The sequence below is a fragment of the Atractosteus spatula genome, chromosome 1 (genome assembly GCF_055471065.1).
Source record: "Atractosteus spatula isolate fAtrSpa1 chromosome 1, fAtrSpa1.hap1, whole genome shotgun sequence".
Classification (NCBI taxonomy): Eukaryota; Metazoa; Chordata; class Actinopteri; order Semionotiformes; family Lepisosteidae; genus Atractosteus; species Atractosteus spatula.
The window spans coordinates 807,949-831,527 of NC_142706.1; the positions used below are offsets into that span (position 1 = coordinate 807,949).

Here is a 23,579-nt window from a genome sequence, read left to right on the forward strand (position 1 = left end):
TTAGACTTACATAGCGCTTTTCTGAACACTCCACTCAAAGCGCTTTACAGGTAATGGGGATCCCCTCCACCACCACCAAGTACTGGTGCATCATCCAGGTGGGGCTGCACACTGGTGCTGGTGGAGGGGATCCCCATTACCTGTGAAGCGCTTTATAAGTGTAAGGATTATTATTATTATTGTTATTATTATTATTAGTCTTCTTTAACTGGCTGACTGGCAGGTAAGAATGCCCTGGCAGAGCCTGGCGACCGTGCTGCCCTACAGGCATGCTCTGGAATCCGCTCGTCTCCAAGGCAACCAGGAGCCTTCCTCACACCTCGTCTTCCCTTTAATCCAGCTGTAATGCAAATGAGGAGGGTGAGGCAGCACTGTGAGAGGACTGTCGGTGCGGAATCTGGCAGGAGGCTGTGAACTGACGGGTGAAACTCATAAGCATGTTTCACAGGAGGATTCCTTCGACACAGGACTTGATCTATCATTTGTTCAATGTATAAATTTGTCCCTCAGTTTTATTATTTAGGCACTTTTTCATAAATTATACACAAAAAGAACTGTAAACTGAAAATCTAATGAAACCACATACAAATGTGAAATTAAAAGAAAATAGTGAACTAAAGGCCATTGAAAACTTAAAACAGTTTTGCAGTGAGATTTTAAAACCCCAACCGCAGCTGGGTTTTTAATGTGGCACGGAAGAGACTCTGGAGACGAAGTCAGCAGGATGCAGTGGGCGAGCTGGGAAGTGTGGGGACAGAGCCTCTTGAAGGTATAACAGTGAGCTGCAGATTCAAAAGATAAAAATGTAAGAGGACAACTTCTGTTTCAACAAAAGTGAGACCTAATTTAATCTCTAATTATGAGACTTGATGGGGAGAACCAATTGAAACCATCTCAGTCTTTTTCTTGTTAAATTGGAGATAATTTTGAGCGGTCCACAAAGGCATCGTTTCAAGATATTTGATTAGTGTTCAACAAGCAACTTGAGGATTTGATTACATTGGAAGCCAATACCATATTTTCAGATAATCAGGTCTATAGCAGCATTTTGTAGTATATACAGAAAAGGTAAGAACCAAGGATTGAGCCCTGAGGTACTACAGAGGTATCGGAAAAAGACGTGATTTAAAATCACCCAGGCTAACATATGATGCAACAGGTGTGTGTGTTTTGTTTACTGTTTAGGTGGTATTAAATACTATTCAGCTGCAAAGTTATATTTACTTCATTTTGTATTTTACATATGACAATGTAAACATACGAGACAGTGGCATAACACTGCTGTAAAGCAAAATGTACCACGAGCAAGCAAATACTAAAATGCAATAAGGTGCGTATCCGCTGTGTGACGCTGGTGGCTTAAACGCACATCACTAGCAGATCCGCTCAGGTCTTGAGTTAATTTAATCACTGTGTTCTTCCACAGCAAGGGCTGTCAGGACACGTGTGATTAAGCCATGACAATCAGCCATCGGTGCTGCTCTCTCCTGTGCTGATCACAGGCAGGGGGTTGGCGTGAGCTGCGGACACTCTTTCGGAAACCAGGGGCAGCGAGAGAGCTGAGCCCCCAATGGCGCTGGGGTGCCGGGACGTCCTGTAGGCCTGTGTGTTGTGTTCGCGGGGGGAGAGGCACACGGACTGTGAAAAGACGGCGTGAAAACAGTCCGCTGCTGTCGCGTGAGAGCTCCGCTCTGCCCCATGAGACCTTGTTCTGGGTACAGATCAGCACACGTCACTCTCCGGCTGAGTCAACTGCATGGACTCGTCAGGCCGTCCCCCTGCCCAGCACCGAGCCCCTGAGGGACACCCAGGGAAAGTGCACCCAGCCTGCTGTCACTGCTCCAGCGACTGTGCTTTCGCAGGCAGCTCTCTCCCTGAGGCAGGGCTGTCTGCTGAGAGCGGCCACGTGCCCTGCTCTCTCCTGCTCTCTCCTCTCTGCCTCTTTGCTTCCCTGCACTGGATTCACCAAGACTGAGCTGCTCCAGCAATGGCAGTGTCCAAGGTTCAAGCTAGAAGCTGGAACCGTTTACTCCAGGGGAGACCTGAGAATAACACGTAAATCATCTTGCAAGTAAATGACTTAGTGAGCAAGCGAGCTGCTTTAACAGACACAGAGAACAGTTATTTTGCAGACCCTAATTAGCGTCAATCCTGGAATCTCACTTTTTAATTTAGGTGGAGCTGAAGAAGTGGAGCTCATCAGGGCTTGTGGAGCTCATCAGGGCTTGTGGAGCTAACATAAAATTTGCAGCTTTTAAATGTACAACCAAGGCACACATCTTCATCATTAGCACACAATGTGGTTGAAATGAAGTTTGTCTGAATAAAGCGTCTCAGCTTGAGTCCGTCGCGTCGGCGTCTGAGATCAAGGTGTTGAGTCTGAGTGGGGTGCAGACATGAGGGGTGTCAGGCATGTGGGAGGCTCCCTGTGCCTCGATTGAACCCAAAGGGCAGCCATTGGCCAGTGGGATAATGGGCCTTAATTCTTATTGTTTTATAGACCATTGATTCCTTCCAAAACTGCACAAACCTGATCTTCCACCCACCCTCTTCACAAGAAACCCAGACATGAAGGCTTTGATCGTCTGCAGACATAATACAGCACATCAGGAGGCCTCTTGAAGACACTTTCTTTAGTGTTTAAAACACTGTGAAAAACCACACAAAACACACAATGAGTGTGCCCTCACACACCTTCTGTTGTTCTTTCACTCAGAAGCCAGCTACCACTTGACACGGTGTGTCTGCATTTTGATGCCTGTCTCATCTGTCTTTTTGGTATAAATGTCATTTTCAGTTACAAGGTTTGCCAAAATACCTTACCTGATCTGAAACATCTGCATTAGGGACACTGAAATTCATTATGTCAGGGCATAACACTGAAATTCTGTTTAAGTGTGCCTCGCCACACATACTTCAACAAAGTTACACTGCTGCGTGGAAAAAAAAATAACATTAATCATCTCTTCGGCTCTAGGTTGTCAGTAATTAGGTATAATGAGTGTATGCTTGAACGGTTAGAATACAGAGAAAGGTATCCCGGATTCAGCAGCTCTTCTGACTCTGGCAGACACTAACCAGACGTGAGAAGCGCCGGTGCTTCTGACAGGCTTCACTGTGACAAGGAGCCACTGCTGAGGAATTGTTTTCTGCTGTGAGCAGGCGGTGTGTCAGCCTCCTCAGCAGGACAGCTCAGCTCTGGCTCACGCTTGTCTTCCTGGAGCCGGGCAGAGACACAGCACAGCTCTTCCTTCCCCTGGCTTCAGGAGAAAAAGTTCTTTCCTTTCTCTCTCTGTGCAGCAATAGAAGCACGCTCCCTCTGTGGTCTAGAGGATGTGTCAGGGACGAGTCCAGCTCGAGTCAGCGTGGACGGGGACTTCGCTTCTCCAAGTCGGGCGAATCTCTGCTGGACGAGTGGGGCGAGCCCTGTCCTCTGTCTGAAAGGACGCATTTGTCCCGACCTGAAAGCACTTCAGCTAACTGACGAGGGTGGTGAACAGTTCTGTCTTAGATGGGTAAAAACTCATGGGTAAAAATCTCCCCAGCCTCCCAAAAACAGCGAAGTAAGATGTTTGTCACTAGACTTTCATTATGACGTTTTCAGCACTGTTGAATTATACTGCTTGTTCCTGTGAATCTCTGTTCTCCTCCCTCTGCCACTGAATCCTTTGTGAAAATGAGGTTTATAATGTGGTACACTTGTCCTGAAGCTGTGAAAATTGCACTTCTGTGCCAAGAGACCTGCTGCCTGTCTTGTTTAAGGTGAAAAATGCTTTCTGAGGTTTAACTGCAATTTTTAATGACCTGTAAATTACAGTGAATCCAGGTGCAGAACTAATGTGCAAATCCAAAGGCTGGTCTAACTGGTCTCTCATGAGTTGTGTAATTGCACTTATCTGCATATGACAATGCAAATCAGCAGGGGAGATAGAGTACTGTTTCTGACACACTGTTCTGTGAAAGTTTTTATTTAAATATTTTGTTACAACAATTTTGTCATGGCTGCAGGCTTGGAGCCACAGGGCAACAACCACACTCTGACGTTGAGACATTCGAATTCTGAAAACAATTCCTATAATCAGCTCCTGAAGTTTGCAGTTTGGTTTCCCAACCTCCCATACTAAAACTTTTTGTAGCTAAGATGTAACACGATACCACAGATATATTTTACTTACCAATAAAAGTGAGCCTGTTTTCATGATGTGGACAAATTCAACACAGTGGGCGTCTTGGGAATAAGCAGTGAAACACAAGCCAAGCACAAGCTGAGGAATGGTATTCTAGTATCAAGTGTATGTTCTGTGCATGGACATACAATAAGAGACTTTTTGTTAACATTTTAGTTTTATCTAAAAGGACCTGTTTTCTGTTAGGAGCAATGTTTAAATATTGTCTGAAAGATTTAAAGCACTCCATGCCTTTTGGAAACATATTGTTGCATATGCTGTTTTTTTTTTACTAAAAATGTTCACATTGTATTTGGTATCTGCTAACTTTAACACATAAATATATATCTTTATGAAATGTATTTTATGTATTTTAAGCTGGTTGATCCTTTAAAAACTCAAATCCAGACCAAGACTTGCTTATGAAGAACAACTAATATTTTTAAGCATGAAGAGCCCTATATCAGGTGCTGAGAGGCAAGTTAATGAGCAGCTAATTAGCACTTTACAGGAAATCTGGGCTTTGTACAGAAGCAGTAAAATCATTTACTGTACTGGCCACCCAGGACCAATCACGCTGACCTAGACTGTATTCTCCTCCTGTTGTAAAATCTATTATTTTAGAAATAACATTTCAGGGTAATCTAGCTATATAGATTACTAGATTTTTCCCTCTTCAGGATTCTGGATTATAGCATTTTTTTGCTATAGGGTAGAAGTAATGCGATTTGTGAATATTAAGTTGATCTGATAATTTCACTGCTTTCAAAAACAGACCCATCTGAAGAGATCCCCAATTCTTCTTTGTGTATATTATTTTAAAGTAATCAAAAAGAACAGTTGTTCCACCCTTATTGGATGGTTCTTCTTATTGTATTTATGAAACGACTAGAACTGATCAATATTCATGTATCCCATAATCCTTGCCTGGCTCACTGGAGTAAGTACAGCTGTACCATACTGATGCCCACTAAAAAGGGTAACCAGCTTTCTGTGTTTGCGGAATTTAACCTAATATATACAAAGCGTTACTGGGAGTCCATTCAGACAGATGAGATTTTTAAAGTGGTGAAGCAGCCAAAGCTAATTAATATTCATACAACCCATAATTCATACAGAGATGGGTAGATTGTTTTTCAGAGGTCATTAAGTGCACTTAATTTAACTTTAACCTCCATTACTCTGCACGCTTGCAACTCAAAGCCCTGGAGATAAGGACGCCATTAGAAAAATTGGAGATGAAGTACAGATGTAATCATTTCATTTACTAGAACAGACGTTTAGATGAGAGTCACCCTTAAATTCCTCTCATTCTGTACTTACATTTACAAAGCCAGAGGTTAATGCAAATCTGTGATTTATGAGCTGACTGTCAAGATTCAGCCAAGCTCCAAACGGCAGCACTCAGCTTTAATAAGCAGGAGCCCATTCATAAGGCTGTCACTGAGGGCCGTCTGACTGTGCAGGGCAGTTCAAGTCCACTGACAGCCAGTGACCCAGGAGCCAGGGGACCAGGAAGAACAGGGCAAACTGTAGCTTAATTTTGAAAAAGCTGCATAGGGAAGTGCACCCAGTCATGGTATTAGAGATTGCTGAAGTATTTTAAGAGGTTAGTTGTGCATTTGTTGGTCTTCAAATGTGTACACATACTGTACATGCCGCTCAAGAAAAGTCAGCTTATTGTGTAAAGTTGGAAAACATTTAAGAACAAAAAACCCTACTGTGAAATGCACAAAGGTTTGGAACCTGGTCTGCCTTCATCTCGCTGGGTTTTCAGGGACAACAGCTCACCAGAAAACTGACCATGTGGACACAGGGGACAAGAGCCAAGAGCCAAAGATTATCACCAGAGATGAGGGGCAGCTGACGAAAGGATGCCGGGAAGGACATTCTCTGCTTGTGCCCCAGAGAGCAGGTGATTGGCCGGCGCTGGGATCTGTCTTCCTCCCGAGCGTCTGCTGTGAACTGCCACGCCCAGCTCAAGCAGCAGGTCTGGGAAAGTGCCCACGAAGTCTGTGTCCCAGAAGCCCTACCCTGTTTCTCGCTGTTTGCCACTGCTCAGACGGGCAGCTGAAAGACCCTCACTCACCCTGTCGGTGCCCCCTGCATCGATACCACATTGCCATCCTGATTAGCCACATTAGGGAACTGAAACATTTCCTACGGCCTGACAAAGACGGCATGACTGCTCCTCCTCGACCTCTGTGGCATTTGCAGCACTAATTTAAACATCCTGAGGTGAAAGGCCGGCCCCGCGGCCCCTCGCTGTGCTGTTTCTCCCTGTCTTGGAGGGGCCGTGATGGAGATTGCTGGAGAGCGCATTCCAGTGACATCATGGCCATTTCTCCGCTTGTTTAGAAGATGTCAGAGAAGAGGAATGCCTTGTAACCGAACACGCCTTCAAAGGCTTCCACAAGAGCAAATTAGAGACACTGAAAGGTGGAAATCGTGCCACATTGACCTAATTATTGATACAGACTCATAGCTTGTCTCTGCGTCACCAGGAGCAGGGGCGTCCTGGAAGAGGCACGTATCTTACTGTGGGCAAAACACAGCCACAGCTCCTGTCCGCAGATGCCTGCTGCTCCATTGTCCAGCTTTTCAGTGTAACGGTGACTTAAGTTACAGAGTTTCGTGACAGTGACAAACGCTATTACAATGGAGCGTTATTCAGTTACTGCCACTACCCCTGCACAAAGTCTAAACGCTGTGCATTCTCACCCTTACAGGGACAGACATTGATAAATGGAGCAGGAGCATAGCTGCAAAAAAATCAGCCTCAGCAGCCGTCCAGTAGGAAATCCCATCTGTGACCCACAACACAACACCACCCGGCTAACGTGCTCCGGAATGAGCTGTGCTGGTCCCTCTCATGACACTGCCTGCTGCTGGTCCCTGCCCTGTCCACTGCTCGTACACTTCTCTGCCTCAAACACAGAACAGTGAGCAGCTGCAGAACAGCTAATCTCTTGCTTTCCCGTGTTATGCAATATGCACACTGTTATGAATTCTCCAGGCTTGAAAGGTGTCTCAGTGTCAGACATCAGACCAGATCAGGCTGGTTTTAGGTAGAGCATAAGATTCCAGACGTTTCCACAGGGGAGACCTCAGTGAGAAGGGTCAGAGTCCTGCAAGAGGGCGGTTGTTTTTTCCTTAGCCTTTCCCACCCCATGCCACGCTTCCAGAAATACAAACTCTCTGCTGCTCCTGCAGCAGACACCTGCCACCGGCCCCAGCACAGTATTGTTCATGTCCTGCACAAAAACATCTCAGCGTGGCCCTATCCTGGCAGGAGCTGATGGCTGAACCGCAGAGCTCTCGCACAGCCTTGTCCGTCAAACTTGAAGACCCGAGCTTTCTCCCCATGGGATTCCCATGTCCTCTGCGCACTGCTCTGTGGCCACTCCACAACACCAATATACAGTATAAACCAGGTTTAGCAATATTTCAGTCATTCTGGACAGAAGACAGCGCACTGTCAGGAAATGGCCAGACCACTTTACCTGACACAGCACAGCATCCAATGAGAACACCTGAGGTTTGTGCTTGTGTTTTCCTTAATGAAACAAGATTTCCTCCAGAATCCTGCAGATGCAGCCACACCACCCATTTAAGACGCGCGTCAGCTGTAAGAATCCCGTTCTTGGGTTCCACCTGGATGTGCACGCCGGTGTTCTGGTCGTAAGATGTGCGGAGTGACAGAAATCAGGACACGAGAGGCTCTGTGTTTCGATCCGCCCTGCGCACAGAGAGACCCATTGTGCCCTGATAAGAAGAGCAACATTGAAGGGGCATTGAGTTTATTAGCCTGCCTGAACGCTAGCCTTCAGCCCAGAGACCTGCAGGCTGTAAGAATGGGTTTTCTTCTAATGGCACATAATTGCCACACAGGCAAAATAGGTTAGTAATGAGATGGAAATAATCAAACTAATGCCTTCTCCTATTAGTACTATTTCCATACAACAAAACTAATTAAAATATAAGTATTAGAATTTATTTTTAAATCTTGCCAGTACATAGTAGTTATTAGGAATACAAAGCTCAGTCTTTCTGAAATGAGGTCTCATTTTCTTGTTTTTCCATTAGATAACATGTCCCAGTGAGTTACACACTTGACTAGAAGGTACCCGTAACCTACACATTGTGCCCGTGCCTCTGGCTCTGTCCTCTGAACTGGTGACACAGGACCGCAGGAGGCACTGCTCTAATGACACAGCTCTGCCCTCTGCGACACAGTTGTTCAGTCACGCGTGAGGCCAGTCAATACGCTGTTCCCCTGAGAGACTGCTGCTCATGTCTGAAGAGCTCATTAGTTCGCCAGCTCTTCAGACCTGATGTAGCAGGAAAATGTGTACTGCAAAACGTATTTTCTATTCAGTTTAGCCAAGTGCTAACTTGTATCGTAGTTCACTGGCATTGCTGATCGATAGGTGGTTCAAACCTGCAGACTAAAAAGGTATAAAACATTCTCTGGAACAAGGATAGAAAGTTACCATATTAGTGAGACACATCAGGAGTGTAAAAATGACAGGAAAAGAAAATATCAATGTACAGCAACGTCAAACTGCCAAGTTTCTAGTACATAATATTACTAGTACATAAAACTGTTTTACAGGGAATATTTGGTAGTAAATTTCAGAGAGCTTTTATAAACTAAAGCTGTGTTTTTGTCAGCTGCCTGGTTCAACATCACTGACACCTGACTCTCTCAATTATTTCAAGTAATTAAAAATAACTGATGGGTCACGGTCTTTTGGTAAAGAGCAAAGTGTGTTAGAGCTCCATAGAGTTTTATATGTTGCATATAAAATAAAAATTCAGTTTCCTGTTTAAGTGAGGTGCTTAATATGCTTAAATCCAGCGGGTTGAATTTGTCAATCTGAGAATTGTGACTCCTGAACTCAAGTGCCCTGTTGGTCGTATCTTTCCTGGACTGATGCAGACAAGTCCTTTCAGCCTGTTGGTGTAGGACATCCCGGTCTTTACACCCTGGACTCATTCCAGAGCAGCAAGACCTCCTCTGTAATACGGTGACCAACCTGTTCAGAGTATTTTTAATTTTACTAGTGCATTATCATTCATTTAAATTATCCGTTTAACTCTATATCCTGATATTTTTGTGCCTGTCTTATTGTTTCCCTGTGTTGCCTGGAAGATGGAAGTCACATGTCAACATAGGCAGCTACCTTTTGCACAGGTAGGCTCTCCAGACTCCGTGCTTCCCCTCGGCATCCTGCTGGCAGAGTTCAGGCTGCGAGACAGTTCAGTGGACTTTGCTCCCCGGTCCCTTTCAGCACAGTGGCGCCATTGTTCTGCCGTTGCCATGCCAACCAGCTCCCTGCCTCAGGTGGGCTCGAACAGTGGGGTCACTCATCCGGGCTGCTGGCTGCTCGGGCTGCAGTGCCTGTGCACACCACACGGAGGGCCGGCGCTAAACATTTCACAGCGTTTGGGCCACACTCACTCAGCAGGCTGATGAGCAAAGAAGAGATTGCAGCTACACCTGTAAAAGGAGAACAAGTCAGCTAAGCTCAAAATCATGACATTGGCTGGCTCTTTAAAAGACATTTTTTTAGTTATCTGAATCGTCTGGTCCGACAATCCCCTGTCAGCGCTGTCTTCCTAGTGGTTAAACCCACACAATTTTTTCTTGGGGTTATGGTGAAGGGACTGAGATTCTCCACGAGTGAATAGACGTTTCCTGATGCATCTCCCTGACATCAAAAACAAAGCTCGCTGAAGCAGGACACCGGCCTTAAACAGGGCCGTCCTGAGGAGCTGGGAGTACCAGTGACCGTACAGTATAAACAGCCAGCCACCCCATCAAAACACGTTACTCACTACGTAAGGCTTCTTTGTGGAACTGTCCCAGTCTCTACAGACACTTTGCCTTTCAAACCTGGGATAAGATTTACGATATCCGAGATATCTTTCTACAGGATGTGGTAATAAAATTCAGAAGAAAAACGGGACCGAATAATTTCATTTAATTATTTATTTCCAGGACAAAAATCCATTAAAAAAAATTTTAAAAAGCTGAATCTGCCAAGAAGGAAGAATAGACAGGAATTCTCCTGACCTAGTCTGACAGGGCTGGCGTGGCCCAGATGACACCCCTTTGCCTCAAAAGGCACTTGAGATGTTTTGAAGGGATCCAGTGATGTGAAAAAAGATGTTCTCCCTGGCCCGCAGACCCCAGTGAGCCAGCCGCTGCTGGAATGGCGCGGCAGTAGGAGTGTATTCTGCTCGGCTGCTTTAACTGTGTGGCAGAGTCGCCTTCTCAGCAGCAGGGCTGTGAGTTGGGGGCTTGTGCGCAGTGCTCGAATATTAGTGACTTTCACAGTGGAAACAGACGATGCAGGTCATATCGGAGCTTCTAGACTCCAGCTGTGTGTTCAGTTCAGGTACTTTGTCCAGAATGGCATGTTTCTTAATTAAATGAACACAGAGACCTCTCCCCCATAGAGCGGCCGTCCTGGCTTCTCAATTTCTTTAACCTTTTCACTACCAAGTGAATGTACGGTAGTGGGTTCAATGGAAATCTCAGCACTCCCAGTACTCGGCTTTCTTATTTGTATTAACTCTCACGCACACCTATTCACAGCAGGACAATCTACTGGAGTCTTGTGAGAGGAGGACCATGCTCAGGGGCAGCACCTGATATTTGAACCAGGATCCCCAGGCAGTGGAAGGACATTTGTGAACACTCTCTTCAGAAAGGCGGTTTTGAAGCTGTTCCTTGGGTCTGGACACAATGTGTTCCAGATGAGAGTTGTGCCCCCGACTCTAAATATACTCCATTCATTGTTGGAAATCCTCCTGAACAGAAAAGGGACACAGGATCAAAACCACATGTCCTCTGCGTGCCCTGTACTTTTCCTACACAGGAAATTTTGGGAATTTCCTGAGTTGCTTAAAATGTAAGAAGTCTGTTGTTCTGTTGCAATTTTCCTTAATACCACAGGTACCGTATTGACATTAGTGAAGTCCTCATCTTTCGTATGTTGTACAATAAATACAAAATCTGCTTGCATTTAACTTTTATTTGTCAGTTCCTTACATGTATACTGAACTTCTAGGGCAGTGCATTGGCTTGCAGAATCCCTCCCCCCAGGACAAATGTGTCCTGATCTAATCAATAAACTGACCTGTTTGGATGCCTAGTACTTTAATGGGAAAAGCAAAGTGTAGTGTAGAACAGAAAGGAAGACGTTTTCCTCTTTTGACAATTTCAGGCATTACAATGAAAGCAATTGTCATTGGCTCTCTTGCTCCAGGAGCAGGGCTGCTCACTCCGGTTGTGTCCGGCAGGAGGATATTCCAGTCGAGTCCGACCACATGTGGACTGCACCCTCCAAACCTGAACACCACGGGAGCTTCTTTTTCAAGAGAACAGACATCAGACTGGGGCTGAAAGCTGGTATCAGGCCATCGTCCCAGGAGCTAATGGCATTCAGTCATCCGTAGCAGAGTGGAAGCAGTAGAAACGTTGCAGCAGTGAGCACGAATGCTGTACGTGGCCCCTTAAGTCATGACAGCATGACACAGAAACGCAGGCCAACAGTGTAGGGCAAAGAAATACGGGAAGTTTTAGAGAAACAGACCGAGGCCCATAAATAGCGCTGCTTGCCCAAAAATAGAAATCGTAAGCTTTGTACAGCTTCCCAGGAAAGTTCTGGTTCTTATTTTAACATGGAGATGAACATTTAATCCCTTTTCCTGTTTATTTCGTTTGAGGGGGGCGATGAAATCCCTTGTGGTGGAGAACAGTCAGGAAGTGGAAGCAGTGTCCCCAGAAGAGCGAGCAGCCTAAACGCTCCGGACTTCTTTACTGGGAAATGATGTTCTAGACGTGCAGATTATTTCGACACAGGCCGGGTGTCACGGGTTGTTCAAGAACTTTGTTTTGTGGTTATTTCTATTATTCTAATCCACCATTTTAATACTTACAAACAAAACACAAGCATGTGCCGTTAGGGAGATATAGTTTCAAATAAGGAATGTGCAATGTGTAAATGTTCAGTATGCAGATTGTGAGGTTTATTAGGATGCTGTATTGTCTTTTCTTGCTGAAAACCACCAGAGGTCAACCGGATGTTGCAGAACTATCACACAGCCTCTAGCACCTGGAGAGCAGCACAGCCCCAGACACACGACCACAACGGTGAAAAGCCAGCACGTTTACTCCTTTCAGAGGTTATTGGGCATCGGTCTTTAATTTGAAATATTTTTATATTAAATTTTAAAGGCGCAAACCACCCTGATCCAAGACTTCTGCACCTCGTCAGCCTCTTTGAGTTTAAAATCCGTTCTTGGCAGGTCAGCAAGCTGAATTCTTCCACACGGAACATCAGCCCCCTATGCACCACCAGAGCACAAGACTGAAGAGGCGTTAGCTTGCAGAGTGCTGCTTACCTTGAGACAGCTCAGGAGAGTGCTCTCTCAGCGCAGAAGTAGCTGCAGCCTAAGAGCTGTCTCCCCTGTTGGACTCCAACAAAAAATTCCAGTCAGCTGACAAGAATCAGGGATTCGGGAGCTCTCCCGCTGGGGCTCAAAGCGCAAAACCTAGAAAGCTGCTGCAGTCAGAAGTGCTTTTTAGTGCACAAGGCCTCCTGCTCTTATCTAATTGCTGTTTACTGTAGCTGGCTAATGGGCATTGTGTTTCAAATCCACCCATTGTAGGTCGAGACCCTGTTTTTGTCTTTCAGATTTACGGCAGGCTGTGGAATGAGGCGTTCTTGAAGTCCCGCTGTATTTCAAAGTGGGGGATCAAATGGCTGCCAAAGGCAATGGAGGTGATAATTCTCTCTATGATGTGCCCCTGCTGAAGCGTTAAGGCCAAATTATGCAGGAAGCCAACTGATTGCTAGGCTGTTTTGAAAAATACAAAAATAGCTTTTGACTTCAAGAGATGCACAGGAAGAGAGACACGCAGTCATTTCCCAGAGGATTCATGCATTTTAAAAGAATGAAGAGATTTCCTGTAAATTCATTAAGCCCTGGAATACGAAGTGTCAGGTAAAGGTTAATTCCAGTTAAAGTTTTTATAACACATGAATTATAGCCTTAAACATACGTAATTGAGAAATACTGTAAATAAGAACAAGCAGTATTTTTAGATCACCTTATTTCTGAGTACATTTACTCAAACTGTTTTAAAGTTTACTAATTGATTCTGTTTATTGGTGTCTTGGTTCCCCCCATGGAAACAGTGAATGACTGGAGATTCACAGGAGATTTGACAGCAGAGCAGTTGTTTGCCTGGACAAGACTTTCTTCCATCCTCATTCCTGTGACCCAGGGGGTAATTGCTGGGGAGGCCACCAGGAATTCACTGGGATGCAGTAAAGAGGCCAAGCAGTTTGTGAAGCTATTGATGCTGAGGGTTTCTGCCCCAGGGATACACTCAGCCAGTTTGCCCACTAGGACTTTGTTTTTGAGGGTCTTAGTTCTAACCTGATTGCTTGTTTTCACAGTGGACATGGTATTTGTTGAGAAAACAGGTCAAATGTTTACTGCACTGATTTGAAGTTTGATATCTTGATCCTGGAAGCCTTTGAACAAGCTTGCAAACATAAACTCTGCTCAACTGCAGGCGTTGAGACAGGAGATGACTGCTACTATTTCCACAGTTTTAGTATCTTAGCTACAGAAGATCAAGTCAGTGCTGTGGAAGTGACTGCACACGGTCTTGAAGAAGAGGTTGTGGTGGAGTACAAGAAGAATAAGAGGTTTAGAAGATAACAATGTAAGAACTGTTACAAACGAGAGGAGCCATTCGGCCACCCAGCTCGTTTGTTAGTGACTAGTTAATTGATGCAAGGGTCTCATAAAGCTGTGTCTTAAAAGAAACTAGTGTATTGGCTTCACCAACATGGCTGAGTAGCTTGTTCCAAACTCCAGCAACCCTCAGTGTAAACAAGTGTCTCCTGTTTTAAATGCACTTCCATACATATCCATCCGTGGCCTCTGGTTCATGTTTCACTGATCATTCTGCAGAAATATGCTGGTTTGACTTTGTCACACCCTTTAAGGACTTTGAATACCCCTATCAGGGTCCCTGAAAGTATTCTCTGCACAACAAAAAAAAAAACGTTCAGATCCTGCAACCTGTTTTCTAAGTGAGGCCTTACCCGCGAGTTATACAGATTTAACCCCTTGATTTAAAATTTTAATTGCTTCCTCATATTGTCTAGGAGATGGAAATGATGTGTCAATGGACATACAGTAATCTCCTCCTTTTTACTAATAGCCTTTTCTAGCTCAGTGCTTCACAATTTGTGTTTAGAACTTGGTTTTTCTACCTACTAAAAATTCCCTGCACTTGTCTACATTAAATGTCACTTGCCAGAAATTTGCCCTGTCACACATTTTATCTAAATCACTTTTATTTTCCAGCTTCTACAGTATTTTCTAATATCACCTGCAAACTTGATTAGTTTACTATTCTGGAATGTGGATCGTTGATGTAAACTAAAAAGGTCAGCGCTTGTGGTGCAGAGCCCTGGGTTACTGCACTCATCACACCACTCCTGCGACAGAGGAAGTGGAGGGAGAGACAGGAGGAGAGAGGAGAAGAGGAAGAAGGGAGAAGAGGCAGTGGGAGGGGAATACTTACGTGTTCAGGATTTCATCCAGAGAACTGCCCACAGCCTGCAGCCTGTAAACTCCCATCAGTGAAAGTGTTAACAGCAATTATTTAAATTGACATCAAAAGAATGATCATGTAGGAAAAAAAAAATTAAGGACAAATTCATATTTTCTGTGCACACTTCTATGCAGTTTCAAACCATGTCTTTGATGTATCCAGGACAATATCTGTAACTATAACATCAGCCGCCTATTCTGAAAGCATCTGGATGTAACAGGCAGGTCTCTGAGCCTGCCCTTTTCCACAGGCCCAGCTGCTACCGTGAAGAACTGGCGCAGGTTCCTGCTGGGCGCCTCACCCCACATACCTACAGGTCTGAAGTATTTTAATACTCCTATCTGCCCACTGCAGTCCCAGCTCCAGTGAAGTATGAAAAAAAGGCACTGGGTCTGCCTCATGAACGCCCTGGGTCTCTGCCCCACTGAAGCCCTGTCTTAAATTACTGCCCCAGTCCATACCTGGGTGGCAATGTACAGCCGAGAGATTTGAGCTCTGAGCTCCATTCATTTTCCTTTCCCAGCTGGGCCCAGACCACCGAGCCGAGCCGGAGATGGAGGAGGCGGGGTCACGGAACATTGATTTAATGGCGCTTTATGTCTTCTACTAATGCAGCTTCCCAGTTCCCAGTCCTGTTCATCATGCGCCCTGATCTCCTGTGGTTTGTTTGGAACTTCGGTTATATTGATAAGTCCTTGAATGTAACAGCTCGCAAGTATTTTTCAAGTAGTTCTTTAAAGACGAGAGAAGGGATTTAAAAACTAGGAAGAAGCCAGTCTGTTTTGTCTCTTTTTCTCAGTACTTTGTTTTCAAGGACTCTTGTGGACCTATACAGCCACACTACTCAGAGGAGAGGCAGTGGCAGGGAGATGGCAGCCCTACCCGTCTCGGTACATCAGTTGCTTCAAGCTGTTTAACTGACGGAGCCAAGCTGGAACGAAGACAGAAAAAGGAGAAGTCCAGGACCAAGCCTGGGAAACGCCCCTCCCCATTTTCTCCCAAACTGACCTCCAAAACACCTTTGATTACAACTGTGCTCATTTAAAAGCACAGACAAAATCTGCAGGCAAGGATATATGGTGACCTTTCCACTTCCCCACTTCCCTCATCTGTAAATGTTTTGAAATACAGAACACCTTCACAAATTAAAACAAAAATCATTATGGTCTGTATTTACCCATGAGTGTTTAATACTTTGCAAAAAGTTGTCTCAGATCAACCACAATCCATGAAGTAATGCAAAGGCTTCTCTCTCTCCCCCTTGTTCTGCACGACATAAGGACACAACTGCAAAAGTACACTCTGTCCCTCACATCACTAACGAGCCCAACCACTTCCAAAACCTCTAGTCAACACATTCTAACAGCAGCTTTTATCTTCCCCTTTGAGAAGTTAATGAGGAATGTATCCGTTTGAACAGATCCCTTTAAGGTATACATGATGTGCACTGGCAATTACATCTGTAAACTCAAAATGAAGGTTTAACTGCATGTACAATGTGTTCTTGTTTATTTAAATTACAGCATTTTTTCTAAAGCTTAGAACATGAGAGAACTAAAACCTTCAGATGAGGTTTCTAGATTATAGATCTACACATCTTTACTGCTGCTTGGCAGCATCCAGAAAGCAATAGTCAAGTCTAGGATTAATTCAATTACAGCAAATCCTACAGATCACCGAAGACTCCCAAGATTAAAGATATAAAACCTTTCTTCTTTCTACATCCCTATTTCAAAGTCTGGCCCCTCCACCCCACAAGAAAAAAAAAACCACGCTTCACCCTCCACCAACACAGTTCACTTGGCTCTGAACAACCCCAAGAGTGATCTCTTGAATAGTACACAGCTCCCCAAACCACATAATGTTACACTCATTTCAGCAGCTTCACTGCTCATCCCATGTAGAGGCACCTTAGAAATATAAAACCTTTACAGGACATTCTTGCGTTTTATCACATCTGAACCTGCAGTGGTTATTTACAACAGGACTGTAAAAATACTACTTTACTCCACTGTAATTTTCTGAGCTGTTCAACTGGCCCCTTTGTCTTCCTATTCACACCCACTATGAGCAGTCGGGAATTTCTTTTATTTCTCTCAAGAACAATCAAGAAAGGTCTCGAGATGTGATCGCGCAGCACACGATCTCCACTCCTTGTGGGTTTAGACTTGAATCTGAAGAACATTTTACATGTGAAAACTCTGTAAAATAGTATGACGTGAAAGAGCATGTCATCTGCCGAGTATGGTGTTCATATAGTGAAGGTAATGTCAGTTGCAAAATTACAGGTGGAAACTTTTGTTAACAGGGTAACAAAGCAGGAACAGCGAGAACACTTTCTGTAAATGAAACGCTAACGCATAGCTTGCCACGTCCATTTAATTCAATGTGCAGAACAAGCAATATCACTTCTGGATACATACAGTAGTGTACAAAGCAGCAGCTTTACAGAACGTTACTAAGAATCATCACGTGGGTTAATCATCTCCTGCATCTTAGGTTTTTCATCTTTGTGTGCCTGACATCTGCTGAAAAAGATTAAGTTAAAACTATGAAACAGCCATCCCATTCCCAAAGCATTAAAATAAAGGCTTGACAGTACAAGGTTAGGGTAATGAGCAAGGCCCCCCACAACACATCAGCACCCATCTCCCCCCCACAGGTAACAGCACATCCTGGCATTCTCCCGCTAGCCAATGGCAGCTCAAGGAAGTCGTGACATCACAAAGGTGTGTGGACACTGCCCTACAACCCACACACAAAAGCTAACTGGATACAGGTTCGGAAACTAACTGGTTACTGCAGTATGGTCTTTTTGGGGAAGTTTATTTCTACCGTCCTGGCTGTATTTCCTAAAGGATGCTTCCCACTGAAACGAAGGATACCCGAAATAAGGGGTACACATTACAGAGAACATAAAGCTTTGCATTCCACTACAGCACAAGGACGGAGCCCCCTGGGTGAGGTGCTGGATACACTGGGACTGTTTAAAGAGATGCCGATTAACTGCACCGACGCGTCTTTTGAAAGGGGAAGCAACCCGGAGCATCCAGAGAAAATGCCACATGTAAGGCTTTCACACAACTGATTTCTGTCAAGACACGAGCCACAAGCGCTGCACATGGGCCGACTTGTTCCTCCCGACAGGATCCGAACCAGAGACGGCACCTCTGCTTCGGGTTTAAGAGAGGAGTGCTGTTCCCCCCTGTGTTGGCCACCCAAGACACTGACAGCCTTAAATGGGCAAAGCTTTAAGGGGAAATCTGCTCATTACGACTACTTCACTCACCTTCAGAGCAGCGCAGAGAATGAATTTCATGCCCAGTGTGCACACAGACTCCACACCTTGAAAACATTAAAAAGGCAGGTGTTAACCTTTCTTATAGGCCACATTGCATACATCTTACTCCACAACCGTCTCTACTGCAGGCACTTCAACTGCAGTGCACAGAGATTCCCAGTTCTACAAGCTCCTGTACCTGGGAGGAGCCCCCAGTGATCCCTAAAGAGACCTGCAGATCCCGGACCGAGACAGGAGGCAGACACTGCAGCTACACCACCACCTCACCTCTAGGGGGGCCCACACCCACACACCCAGTGCTGTACTGCCCTTGGTCCTAAAACACAGGACCTCCCGAGCAGATCTTGGGGGTTCAAACCTTGGTCATGTCACTAGCCGACTGTGACTGGGATTCCCCCAGCAGTGCCGCAGAGGGACACTAGTCCCAGTCCGCCAGGGGGCTCTTGGCTCTCAGTGGCCCCTCTCATCCCGTACGCAACTGGGGACCAGTGGGGCTGTGGGATACCAGTTAGCACTGGGCCTCCTGCTGACAGGCGGCACGAAAGTGGGGGTCAGAGATCGCCCACATCTTGTCCACCTGCGCGTAGCCGTGGGACCTGCTGCCAGAGCTGAGCACAGAACATCTGGAGTTTCAAAATCAGGCGGGCACGGCGAAAACAGCTGGTGACACTCAAAACGGGTCTAAAAACCTACAGCCAGATGTATTGCTGCGCTTGTGTTACAGCCAGGCCTGGTCTCAGCTCACTGCTTTCTTTGATCACTGGAGCCTCCCAATTTCTCCACGAGACGTGTTCCAAGATGGACAGATGAGATTCGATATTGCTTAAATTTCAACAGCCATCAACTGACAGTCAGAAGTTTAATACTTCATACAGTTTTGAAGCAAAATGTATAACTTCAAGGAACAATTTTAATTTGTCTTTTATTCACAAATGACAAAGTGTGAATAACCCATCAAACTGCCTGTAACATAACCATCTACTCCCGGCTTGAATACAGAACAGATCTGAGCTCTGGACACACTAGACATCACGTCTGCAGTTCCAGAGTAAATGTGTTCCTCCCGACAGGATCCGAACCAGAGACGGCATCTCTGCTTCGGGTTTAAGAGAGGAGTGCTGTTCCCCCCTGTGTTGGCCACCCAAGACACTGACAGCCTTAAATGGGCAAAGCTTTAAGGGGAAATCTGCTCATCACGACTACTTCACTCACCTTCAGAGCAGCGCAGAGAATGAATTTCATGCCCAGTGCACACACAAGACTCCATTCCACACCTTCAAAAGATTAAAAAGACAGACGTTAACATTGTTGTCCTGTTGGCCACACTGCAAAGGTACGTCTTACTCCACGACTGTCTCTACTGCGGGCACTTCAACTGCAGTGCACAGAGATTCCCAGTTCTACAAGCTCCTGTACAAGGGTGTACAGATGAAATGTGCACTCAGTACTGTACTGCCCTTGGTCCTAGTAAACTGGACTTGATTTTGTGCTAAAACACAAGAGCCTCCCAATTTCTCTACGAGACGTGCTCCAAGATGGAGAGACAAGATTTGATGTTGCTTAAATTTCAACAGCCATCAACCGACAGACAGAAGTTTAATACTTTATACAGTTACAAATAAAACATGTAACTGCACAGTTCAATTTTAACTTCTTTTATTCACAAATAAATTGTGAATAAACCATCGAATTGTCTGAAACATCCCCATCTGCTCCCAACTTGAATACAGAACAGATCTGAGCTCTGGACACACTAGACCCACCACAATCTCAGGTCAAGAGTATCTGTTCCTCCCGACAGGATCCGAACCAGAGAAGGCATCTCTGCTTCGGGTTTAAGAGAGGAGTGCTGTTCCCCCCTGTGTTGGCCACCCAAGACACTGACAGCCTTAAATGGGCAAAGCTTTAAGGGGAAATCTGCTCATCACGACTACTTCACTCACCTTCAGAGCAGCGCAGAGAATTAATTTAATTCCCAGTGGGCACACAAGACTCCATTCCACACCTTCAAAAGATTAAAAAGACAGGTGTCAACATTGTTGTCCTGTTGACCACACTGCAAAGGTACGTCTTACTCCACGACTGTCTCTACTGCGGGCACTTCAACTGCAGTGCACAGAGATTCCCAGTTCTACAAGCTCTGCACCTGGGAGGAGCCTCCAGTGATCCCTAAAGAGACCTGCAGATCCCAGACCAAGAGAGGAGGTGGACACTGCAGCTGCACCACCTCACCCCCAGGGGGCTCCACACCTGCACACTTGGGTGTGGACAGGAGATTTGAACCCAGTGCTGTACTGCCCTTGGTCTTGGTAAAGGGACTTGATTTTGTGCCAAAACACAGGACCTCCCGAGCGGATCTTGGCGGTTCAAGCCTTGGTCATGTCACTAGCCGACTGACTGGGACTCCCCTGGCAGTGCCGCAGAAGGACGCTAGTCCCAGTCCACCAGGGGGCTCCAGGCTCTCAGTGGCCCCTCCACGACCGGGGGCCAGTGGGGCAGTTGGCTACCAGTTAACGCCGGGCCTCCCGCAGACAGGCGGCGCAGCCTATGACACGAACGTGGGGGTCAGTGGAGATCACCCATGCATCTCGTCCACCTGCGCACAGCCACAGGGCTCAAAGCCAGACCCGAGCACAGAACAACTGGTGGCGAATCATAATCAGGTGGGCACGAGAAGAACAGCTCGTGACTCTCAAATTAAAACGGGTCTAAAAATCTTCAGCCAGATGTACTGCTGCTCTTGTGTTACAGCCAGGCCTAGACTCGGCTCACTGCTTTCTTTGATCACTGGAGCCTCCCAATTCCTCTATGAGACGTGTTCCAAGATGGAGAGACAAGATTCGATGTTGCTTAAGATTTCAACGGCCATCAACTGATGGACAGAAGTTTAATACTTCAAACAGTTTTGAAGTTAAACAATAACTTTACGGTACAATATTAATTACTTTTTTTCACAAATAATTGCGAATAACCCATCAAACTGCCTGTAACATAACCATCTACTCCCGGCTTGAATACAGAACAGATCTGAGCTCTGGACACACTAGACATCACGTCTGCAGTTCCAGAGTAAATGTGTTCCTCCCGACAGGATCCGAACCAGAGACGGCATCTCTGCTCCGGGTTTAAGAGAGGAGTGCTGTTCCCCCCTGTGTTGGCCACCCAAGACACTGACAGCCTTAAATGGGCAAAGCTTTAAGGGGATACAAAACCATTAAGACTCCATACCTTCCTGTCGAACCCGGAGCCACTATTACACCGCGATGGCTGGAGGACAGCATCACCCGTCACCGGGCTGCAATTGAAAAGACAACCAGTCAATCAGTCAGTCTTACTCTCATACACAGCACCTTTCAATACAGGGCCCTGGTGAGGCTTGTCGAGACACGTCCACAGTCACAACTGCGGACCAGCGGGGGACTGTTCCATTGCGGCATTCAGAAACAAAAGATGAACACGGTGCATCGACCCAATTTCAAGAAATAAGCCTCCCACAGAGAACTACTATAGCATACAAAGCAAGCACCACTGCTATGTGCACGCCAGAACTAGAATAAGAAAACGCCTGATGTGTCCTGACGGCCGTTACTCGTGAGACCGTGCGTGTGAATCTAACCGTCCCCAGTGTCACCCCTGCGTGCCTGCTCTGCGGTCCACTAGTGCAACGCCTCCAGGTCATCACTGCGACTGGAACAGTATTGACATCGGAGCTCTGACTCTCCCGCAGGGCCTGGCCTCCTGGCCTTTGTTCCAAACTGGGCAGTGAGCGGCTGACCATTCCCCTCATCTTACAGCCGATCACACAGATCTTCCACGTGATCGAGGGCTACCGCTACCTGTAACCCCCCCGCCAGCCTGGTTAGAAGCACTACAGTGAGGTCACCAATTAAAATAACTTAGACCCACCCTGCAGCAGATCGCAGCCGGAACACGAATCCAAAGAAAACAGGACCCTGCAGGATCCCCACCCAAGACCCCCGATTCAGGCGGTACCCGAGAGGGGGCGCTCGTCACGCAGCAGACCAAAGTGATCAGGACCCGGGGCAGAGAGGGCACTCATCTGCCCCCCTGTGTCGGCCACGGCACGCCTCAGGCCTGCCCCCAGCTGTGGAAACACAAAAAGTTTTTTTTTTCCCCTTCCTTAAAGGAGAAAGACGCACCGACATCAAGGCGCTTCCGCGTGGAGCCCGGGCCGGGTATCCCAGACACCTGGTGTGAAGAGCAGTGCTGCAGGCTCCAAACGGAGAGGAAGGGCCGCATTTATATTTATCTGCCCTTTTCCTGGCTGGGAGGGAAAAGCAGCCCCAGCTCACAATGCAAACGCAGTTATCACCGAAAGCAGTTCAAGTAGGGAGCTGCGTGAGCTGCAAAGGAACAAGTGAAGGTTTATTCTATGCTGAAAAGAGAAGAAAAACACTAAGTTTCGACTGTGGAACCTTCTTCAGCCTTCACAGCCGAAGAAGGCTCCACAGCCGAAACTTCCTATTTCTTTTCAGCATAGAATAAACTTTTACTTGTTCCATTATCACAGAAATACTAGCAGACGGTTCGTTTGACAAAGCTACGCAAGACTGAAACGTGGGCAAACCCGTAAGGAAAAGGCGATTACAAAACGAAACGGCAAAATCCACATGCCACGTGTCGCTGAAAAACTGAACTCTCCGCACAGCCTCAGCACACAGTCGCGCCGCCACCTCCCCAAGCACTGCAAAATGCATTATTACTGCGTCGCAATCCCGCTAAGCAAATTTTAATCAGGTATAAAGGCTACACTACTGCTTCCTCCTACCTCTCTGAACTACACGGTTAACTACCAGGGGTAGACAGCCGGAGGCCTGTGCAGCACAAACCGCCCCCCAAAAAACAAAGGATCCGACAATAACTAACCATCCAGTTGATGAATAATAACGCGGGACATTGCACTCAAGTTCCCACAAGGAAACGCTAGCTGCTGCGTCCCTCTGAGCCATTTAATTTCACGAATTCTGCAAATCTGCACAACACCCGCACAGCCCGCGCGTCCGTCCCTCGCGCGGCCCAGGAGGAAGAGGAGGAGCGCCGGTGCACGCTGGGAAACTAGCGGGCGCAGGAGCCCGGCCTCCTCCCTTAAAGGCGCAGCTCTGCACGTCACTGGCTCGACACCGCAGGCGGGTGGGCAACTGGATTGAGCGCCTATTTGAGACTCTACAGACGATGGTTACCTAACCGACGCCACAATACAGGAGGCAAAGTCAAAAGTAGTTCAGGTGGGACAGTAACTAAGAGGGGGACCAGTGAAAACAGGGGGCGTTTTTTTACACAAAATGTTCATGGGGGGTCTGGAACACACTACCCAGCAGACATGCTGAAGAAGACTCCCTGGGATCTTTCAAAATATGGCGGGATGAGTTCTTGAATTCAATGAGCAGCTTCCAGCCTGATGAGCAAGCAGGGTCAAACAGTCTGACTCGTCTTCTCTCTGACA

General features: G+C 46.3%; 2 long non-coding RNA genes and 4 other non-coding genes across 6 annotated transcripts; all 6 read right to left on the reverse strand.

Moving 5' to 3' along the window:
* Nucleotides 1-8,138: 8,138 nt before the first annotated feature.
* On the reverse strand, nt 8,139-16,367 carry LOC148840347 (uncharacterized). The gene is made up of 2 exons (XR_016093913.1): nt 12,582-16,367; nt 8,139-9,669 (listed from the first exon to the last, which is right to left on the reverse strand). It is a non-coding gene; the product is annotated as an uncharacterized LOC148840347 (long non-coding RNA).
* Nucleotides 16,368-17,175: 808 nt separating this feature from the next.
* LOC148840348 (uncharacterized) lies at nt 17,176-23,166 on the reverse strand. The gene is made up of 7 exons (XR_016093909.1): nt 23,003-23,166; nt 22,022-22,220; nt 21,344-21,410; nt 20,059-20,120; nt 19,328-19,389; nt 18,104-18,159; nt 17,176-17,342 (listed from the first exon to the last, which is right to left on the reverse strand). It is a non-coding gene; the product is annotated as an uncharacterized LOC148840348 (long non-coding RNA).
* Nucleotides 17,944-18,061, reverse strand: LOC148840349 (small nucleolar RNA SNORA26). Its single transcript, XR_016091648.1, has one exon. It is a non-coding gene; the product is annotated as a small nucleolar RNA SNORA26 (small nucleolar RNA).
* Nucleotides 19,168-19,285, reverse strand: LOC148840350 (small nucleolar RNA SNORA26). The gene has a single exon (XR_016091647.1). It is a non-coding gene; the product is annotated as a small nucleolar RNA SNORA26 (small nucleolar RNA).
* LOC148840351 (small nucleolar RNA SNORA26) lies at nt 19,899-20,016 on the reverse strand. The gene has a single exon (XR_016091642.1). It is a non-coding gene; the product is annotated as a small nucleolar RNA SNORA26 (small nucleolar RNA).
* LOC148840352 (small nucleolar RNA SNORA26) lies at nt 21,189-21,306 on the reverse strand. The gene has a single exon (XR_016091645.1). It is a non-coding gene; the product is annotated as a small nucleolar RNA SNORA26 (small nucleolar RNA).
* Nucleotides 23,167-23,579: the final 413 nt, after the last annotated feature.